This window comes from Miscanthus floridulus, chromosome 15 (assembly GCF_019320115.1).
Source record: "Miscanthus floridulus cultivar M001 chromosome 15, ASM1932011v1, whole genome shotgun sequence".
Classification (NCBI taxonomy): Eukaryota; Viridiplantae; Streptophyta; class Magnoliopsida; order Poales; family Poaceae; genus Miscanthus; species Miscanthus floridulus.
Window position 1 is genome coordinate 39,896,875 of NC_089594.1, and position 8,341 is coordinate 39,905,215.

Sequence of the window (8,341 nt, forward strand, 5' to 3'; positions counted from 1 at the left end):
CAAGTAACCCGAGGATAGTCTTGTATTTGGTCAAAGCTATAAGTGATGAGAGTGGATCCCCGAATTCATCGAACTCAGTAATGTGCCAGTGTGCATTCCTACCAACTGGAATCTTTGACACGCCTCGCTTGGATCTGGCCTTCCTGGTACCCAAACCCTTTGGCTCCTCGGTCGACGGAGGCTCCTACTAGAGACACCAAGTAAGCTATGACCCTCTCAATTGATTAGCGTGTGTGGCTACATAGTGACATGATACCAAAGTTACCTAGCCATCTTGGTCATTTTGACCCAGATCGAGCAGGCCGAATGGGGTCCATGGCTGCTCGTTCTCATCGACCTGATTGACACCATCACCGTTTGTCGGATCATGCGGCTCTCCCGTTCCAGCGATATCAGCCGCTTCTTGTTGCCGATCAATTCTTCGACGATAGGGTAACAGGCGACGATGAGTCATGGTTGTGACACGATCATGGTTAGTTTTGGCCGCGGACAACTACTAATAGCATATGTTTATATATATATATAATATGTTTAATGCAAAGTCTAATAATAAGTCCACATACAACAAAGTCAAATAATAGCATATGTTCACCTAGAACAAATTCATTGTTGGATTGACCACATACAACAAAGTCCACCTACTCTTCTACGAAACTAAGCCTATATCAACTTCCAAATAAGAAAAGCGATGACCATAGCCATAAATAAAAGCATGACATCTTTCCAAGACCAAGGAGCAATTCTCTTAATCTTCACATCTCCAGCGGGTGGCTTCTCTTTGATCTCCAGTGCCAGCGGATGGCCATAGTTTGCATTCATTGGACCATAGTAGCCGGTTGGCCATGGTTTGCAAGGTAGGCCGGATGACTATAGTAGGCCCTCAAAGCTTCAGCTTTTGTGTTGTATTTTTTGTGCAAATTACCAGGGTAGCGATTGACTTGAGCATAGCAATCTTCCCAGGTTCGATAAATCCCAGGCATGTGACCAACATGCACTACATACCATGCCATGGTTGCCTGTACATTTAAGTAAATTAGGCATGTGGTAAGTGGTAATGGTAACTCACTAAACAAGAGTTATTATTCAAGTTATATGGTCTCTGAAAATAGCATTATTTTTAAAATATACTAAAACTTATACAAGAAATAAATAATTTCTTGTAGTATATATAAGAAAATATTAGATGAAAGGTCAAAGCAAAACATCTACAACAGAAAGGAAATAGGCAAGTCATTGTAATTAACCAACATGACCAGTTAAATAAAGTAGGACCCTATCAAAACACCAGAAAGTTTCTACAAACATATTTCAAGGACCATATCAAGGTTAGATCCTAGCTAGGGATTCAATAAACCTAAGGATTGTAAAATTAATTAAGATGAGATTGTAGATAACACCAGAACCAGACTAGCTATTACGAAGTGAGATAAGATTGTAGAAGGTAGTGAACCTGTTTTACGAAGTGAGATTACAAAGTGAGACTAGCTATTACAAAGTGATATTGTCTCAAAAAAATAGAGGTGATTTTAATATCCTGCAGACATGAGGAATAAAAAATGTGTTTGGATCAGTGACATTGCATAGCCTGCAATGGATAGAGTTGCATACATTCTTCATCTTTAAAACTATTTAAAAAAATTAAGTCCATTTCTTGTGCCTCCGAAAACAATAAAAAGTATACAAGACAACTTACTTCCTAATATTGTTTGTCAATGTAAAGTCCATTTCAGCTGCTATTGGGAAGACAACAACCGTGGGGCATTTCATTTCATCAAACACTTAGCGGGCAGTGAGCCAGCACTCACCATGGGGGTGGGAAAGCAGCTATCTGTGCGCTCCTGAAGGCCTCGGTGGTGCTCCGACATAGGGCGGTGGACGGCGTGGGGAGTGCTTTAACGTGGTGGGGAGTGCTCCGGTGTGGGGCGGTGCACGGGCGTTGGCGTCGAAGAAGAGGAGCGCGTGGCTAGGAATGGTGACGCGGGGGCCTGTGGACGGGTTCTCCGACATGGGGCGGTGCATGGGTATCGGCGTTAAAGAAGAGGAGCGCGGGGCTAGGAACAGCGGCATGGGGGCGGTGGACGGGTGCTCTAGCGTGGGGCGGTGCACGGGCATCGGCGTCGAAGAAGAGGAGCACGGGGAACGGTTGGCGCGGGGTTGAAATTTGGATAATTTCAACCCACGGCGGCCTTTTATACCAGACCTCATCACTGCCGGTTCTAATTAGAAACCGATAGTGATGTGGGTACACCACTGCCGGTTGTAAGTAGGAACCGACAGTGATGGGGGTACATCACTGTCGGGACATTCTTTAAACCGGCAGTGATTTCCATGTAGCGGTTACAGCATAAGTAACTTATCTTTTCCACTTCTTTCAAATATCTCCTACTGGCTCAACGGTTAAGGCCCCATAACTTAGCCCCCGATACCCGTGTTTGAATCCCGGGCGGTCCAATTTTTTTGGTTTAATTTTATAATTTATTAAGCGGTCTAAAGGTCAAAAAGATAAAATAAATGTGTTGCATCCCTGAATCGAACCAAAGCCTACAAGTTCAAGAGCAGTGAATAAACCATTGAGTTATCACCTGATTTTAGAAAGTTTGAAGGAATTTATTCCTTTGAGTGATTATCTGTCCCTGCTTTGTGCGTAGGCCCTTCAACTCCCCGACCATGCTGGTCGCGTGGTTCCCATGAAGAGCCACTATTTTACCCAGTCCTTGGACTGGCCGTGGCCCTTTAGTTCCCCACGAAGAGATGTCGTGTTTACCCAGGAGTCCATCGTCTACTCGCATTGGTTCCCAACACAGGCGCACTCCATCTCCCCAACGCAGGCGCAATGGCGGTTCCCAACGCAGGTGTGCTCCATCTTCTGAGGGGTGTGAGTTATTGCACCGTGATCAGTTCCACCCACTGACACGCCTATATAAGCCAGGCCCCCATGCACATAGTCGGCCGCCATTGCACCACTGCGAGTCAAGAAAGTGAAGCACACCCTTCCCACGCACACCTCGCCCCAGCCCTCAACCTGCCACCACAATTCCTCGCCGCTTGAAGACAACATGGGCGATGCTGAACCCGTCGTCCTCACGTCGCCCCCCGATGCCTCCACCAATGCCGTCGTCATCCGAATCGGACCTCGAGGTGAACCTCGAGGATGATCCGGACCATGAGACCGCATTGGAGGAGGAGCCGAAACCTCTTTCGGTGGAGGAGGTCGTCTTCAACTCGTTGGAGACAGCTCAAAAGGAGGAGGAGGACTGGCACCTCTGCGCCATCACACAGAAGGAGACTGACGACTACATCCTAAAGCGCGTCATTGAGATCTCCAAGGAGGAGGAGCGTCGCCACGAGGAGGAGGAGCTAGCGCCGCTATGAGGAGGAGGAGGAGCGCCACCGCCAGGAGGAGTAGACTGAGCGACATCTTGCGCGATGGACGTGGAATGGCGGCGCCAGCACAGGGCTGAGCGAAAGAAGCGTGAAGAGGAGCACCGGCGGCAGCAGGGGGACGATGCATGCGGCAGCACCAACAGTAATTAGTAGCACTAGTGATTAATCTATGTCTTAGGTCGATATAATAATTTACTGGTGCTGAAAAAAAATGTGTCGTCAAATCCTTTGTTTGATCATCATCACCTTGGGTTGATACTTGCATTGCATGATCGACCTCATTTTATTTGCTTACATATTGGATGTTGCATTTTGTATGACCTCGTTTTGCTTACATCGTCCCTTGGATTGTATGTGGTGATGCATCTTGGTCGTTGTCTCGTTGTCACGAAGACCGTAGTATATGATATGCTACGTACTAGAGATCGAGGGGGCCAACAGGACTGTTGCTCTTCTAGTTAATACCATGTTGCAACATGTCTGTCATCTGTCACATCACTGCCTAGCCATTCTTTAAACTAACAGTGATTTCTGTGTAGCGATTACAGCATAAGTAACTTATCTTTTCCACTTCTTTCGAATACCTCCTACTGGCTCAACGGTTAAGACCCAACAACTTAGCCCTCGATGCCCGTGTTTGAATCCCGGGTGGACTAATTTTTTTGGTTTAATTTTATAATTTATTAAGCGGTGTAAAGGTCAAAAAGATAAAATAAATAAACCTTGACACACATCCTATACTAGCGCAACGGTTAAGTGTCTGAACTTTGTAGCCCAACCCGAGAGCTGACTCAATTTTTTTTTAATTTTTTATATATCACGACCAGTTTTCAAAATAAACCGACAGTGATAACAAGCATCACTGTCAGTTTCTTCTCATCACTGTCAGTTTTTTAAAACCGACAGTGATGTTTATATATATTAAAAAAAATCTTTTATATACTGAACAAATAGAAGCATATGTATTCCTATGTCAAAATAACTTGAAATTTTTTTGGCAAGCATGTGTACCCAAATTAAGATCCCATACAGGATCTTAGGTTTTTCTAATCATTTTTTATTAATTATATTTTTCTGTGTGCCAAATGAGACAAAAGAGGGTGAATTTCATCTTGGACCCAATAGATTTTTTCATCCACCTCCACAAAATTCTTATCCCTAAGGCACATTAGAGCCTGTGTAAAAGTTTGGCACCATTCCGGATCTTTTTGTGGGTTGACTCAGTTCAACCTATAATTAAATAGTCTTGTCGCACGGAAATTCAATTAAACCTCAGAAAGTAGCAAACCATCTCCGGAAAATCTCAAACTTGGTGTTTCCTTCACATGTGGCATGTGCAAGCCTGAGAATAATTTTGAGACAAATACGACACCGGAATGTTACACGAATTACATGCATGATAATAATTAAACACACAAAGCCATACATATTAAAATTAGAACCTGATTAAACTACGACCTTAAAAACCTAGCTAAATAAACATTAATTACTATCAGAATCACTGCCAAGATTGATCGGGCCACGCACACTAACATGCCTCTGTAGCCATATATGGTAATTGATGTCACGGATCATGTATCCGCTTGTATCGATGAAGTCCAATGCCCATATGAGTGCACTCTCTCGTGCCTTACAATACCGAAAGAATAGTCAGCTATAGATGTAACCTACTGAATGACCACTGTCCCTATTAGTAATCTTTATGCAGTACTGGCATCCTTCTATAGTGAGCTGGCCGAGGTTTCCATTGTAGAAGTCACAATCGTACTCGAGTTGCTCCGTAGCTTGGTCTAGAACAGCCCACAAGCCACATGCAGCATAGGTAAGGTCCTGTAGCACAATCTGCATGTGGAGAAAAAGAAAAAATTAGAGAATGTTATTACAATAATAAACAACAAATAACCATGACTCAGGTATAGATGACCATTTTACCACATCCGTATGGTTGTAGCTCGCCAACCATTCGCTTGCTTGTGGGACAGGGATATCACCAGCATTCAAAGCAAGTGCCTTGAAGTGTGAGAAATCAGGCACATCATAGCAAATACGTCAAAGTGCCTCTAAACAAATGCGCACGACACTTAATTAGGTGCTTATCATGTCTGGGCTCTGAATTCCCATCCCGTGGATATGGTTCCGATGATTTGAACCCCTCACAGGGATGAAAAAACTGAGTTCACACGTCCATAGCCGACCACTTGCATTAGATGCCATGTTCTCGACGATGTCCGAGATAAAGAACCAGCTAAGTGCTATTCGTAGCCAATCTATTGGGGATATAGTCTACGATATATATGCATGCAACAATGATATTAAACTAATTACAGTTATTTGTTAGCATCAAAAAAAACAAAATATGTTGGAAAATATTTCATACAATAGCTGGAACAGAGAACCGTGGAATGGCCACATTAGGAGCGAATGGCTCATCGCCATGGTGGAAACCTAGTTCTTGTGGTGGGGGGAGGTCCGTTGTTCATACCACCTGATCGATAAAATGCAAAAAAAATAGGAACATAAAATATATGCACAAAAAAATCTTTCAAGTAAAATGTGGCAACATAATTAAATATAGATCAAATGCAAGGAATAAGAATATATATAAATGTAGAATGCACAGAAACATGAATATAAATATAGATCAAATGAATATAGATAGAATATTGGAGAAGACAACATATCAATACCATTGAAAAATGCAGGAGCCATGACCAAATCACGTAGAGAGAGAGTGGATGTCTTGTGAAGTGAGAGTGAAATGTGAGAAATGAGACTGAGAGAGTTCTTGGGTGGGTGGGATCGATGTATGTGGCCGGCAGTTTGTTTTATATAGGGGGGCATGGGCATCACTGCTAGTTTTTAAATAGAACCGACAGTGAAAGTTACTATCACTGTCAGTTTTTAAATAGAACTGACAGTGAAGGTGACTATCACTGTCAGTTTCTAAATAGAACCGACAGTGAAGGTGCATATATGTAAAGAATATATTTATTTAGATACTATAGTGGGAAAGTTTTAACAACAACGATATATTTATTTAGATAGTAATGAAATACATCAAAAAATTACAAAAAATTAGAAATAAGTTACATATACGATAACAAAGACCTTACACTAAAATTCTATATACGATAACAAAGACCTATTTGCATACAGGTCAATGTTACCATCAATGTGTATCAACACATTATAATTTAACCACCTCAGTAGCATTCTTCTAGCACCAACTAGGGTCAAACAACAGCACTGAGGTGGTCTACGAGCTATACTGGTTGGAGATGATAAGTGGCATCGATGAATCCATGCCAATATTGTACATGGCCTTTTTCTTGGTATAGTCCAGAGCACATCGGATTTAGCTCGGCACCATAGCGGATGGCTCTGTGAACCTTGTGGCATCTCCAATCTTCGACGTTGCTCTATCTTCAGTAGCATTCTTCTAGTACCTCATGTGTGCACCATTTTGGTGGACTACGATGCATAACGATATTTGTGGTTTGTTGTGAGAGGAAAATATTATATCATGGCTAATAAGGCCTGGCTAAAACCAATATGCATGGAGAGGCAAGCTCCTAGCCGAGGGCCATTTTATAGAGGCTAGCAGTCGTGGTACATTTTTATTTCTGAACTAAAGTTGTCAGGGTAGGTGGGAGCAGTGTTTCAACGGTTGTGGTCATGGGAGCACTGTTGGCATGTGAGGAGCATCTACACATCACTGTCGGTTTTAGTTTAAAAACCGATAGTGAATTGGGCCTTCTGTGTCGGTTTGAGCAACTGACTGTGATAGAAGATATTATTCTAGTTTTAAAACCAAAACCGACAGTGAAGGGCCCTGCCGCCAACTTTAGGTAAAAAAAGTATAAAAAAATAGTGTCGGTTTGGAGCCTGCCATCGTAGCCTTTTGTAAAAAATATAAAAAAGTTTGGCTCGCCTGAGATTCGAGCGCGGGTCATGGGATCGAGAGTGCGCGGCCTTAACCGCTGAGTTAGGACAGGGAGTTCGGTTAGAATGGTTTTATTTTTTCTTTTATCCCATTGTAATGCACTACTAAATAATAAAGGCAAAATCAAAAAAGTTTGGCCCGCCTGGGATTCAAGCGTGGGTCTCAGAGTACAGAGTGTGCGGCCTTAACCGCTAAGCTAGGATAGGGAGTTCGCTTAGTTTGCTTTTCTTTATTTATTTATTAATAGAAATAATGCAGTTAGTTTATATTCTAAAATAACACAAAAATTTGTGTCTTGATTATTTAATTCTATGATAATTAATTAATGGTCTATAATTATCAAATAATAGTGTTTGTGAACATCATCTTAATATTTGATTACATAGTCAATAATTAAATTGTAGAGATACGCACAAAATATAAATTAAATATTCAGTGCGAATTACTAATACAACATCTGCATAATGATTACATAGTTAACAATAATCTAACTATCTTTAGGTGCATCAACAATGAGGGTCTCATTGTGATCAATTTGTACGTAAGCAGGTTTGTCACCCTCTTGAAGGATAGGTAGGGGTACGTTCGCCCTGAACGGAGGCATTTCCTAATAACCCCTGTAGTCTTCTTCATCCGCCACTTCATCGACATTGACAATCTTCCTTTTTTCTTTCTAGGACTACTTTTAGCCTTCCTTTTGTCTTGTTGTCCCTTGCATAGAAGACTTGCATAACATCTCTTGCAAGGATGAAGGGGTCATCTCTGTATGTGGTCTTAGTGAGATCAATGGTAGTGAACCCTTCGCTATCAGTGTTGATTTCCTTGAGCCAGACCCACTGGCAGCAAAAAAGAGCTGTCTTCAACAGACCGTAGGCTAGCTCCCATATCTTCTCTATGAAACCATAGTATGTTGCCTGCACATTGTCATTCTCATCATGAGCATCAAAATGAACACCACAATTTTGGTATGTGCTCTTTCTATCTTGCTTTTTTGTGTAAAATGTGAATCCATTG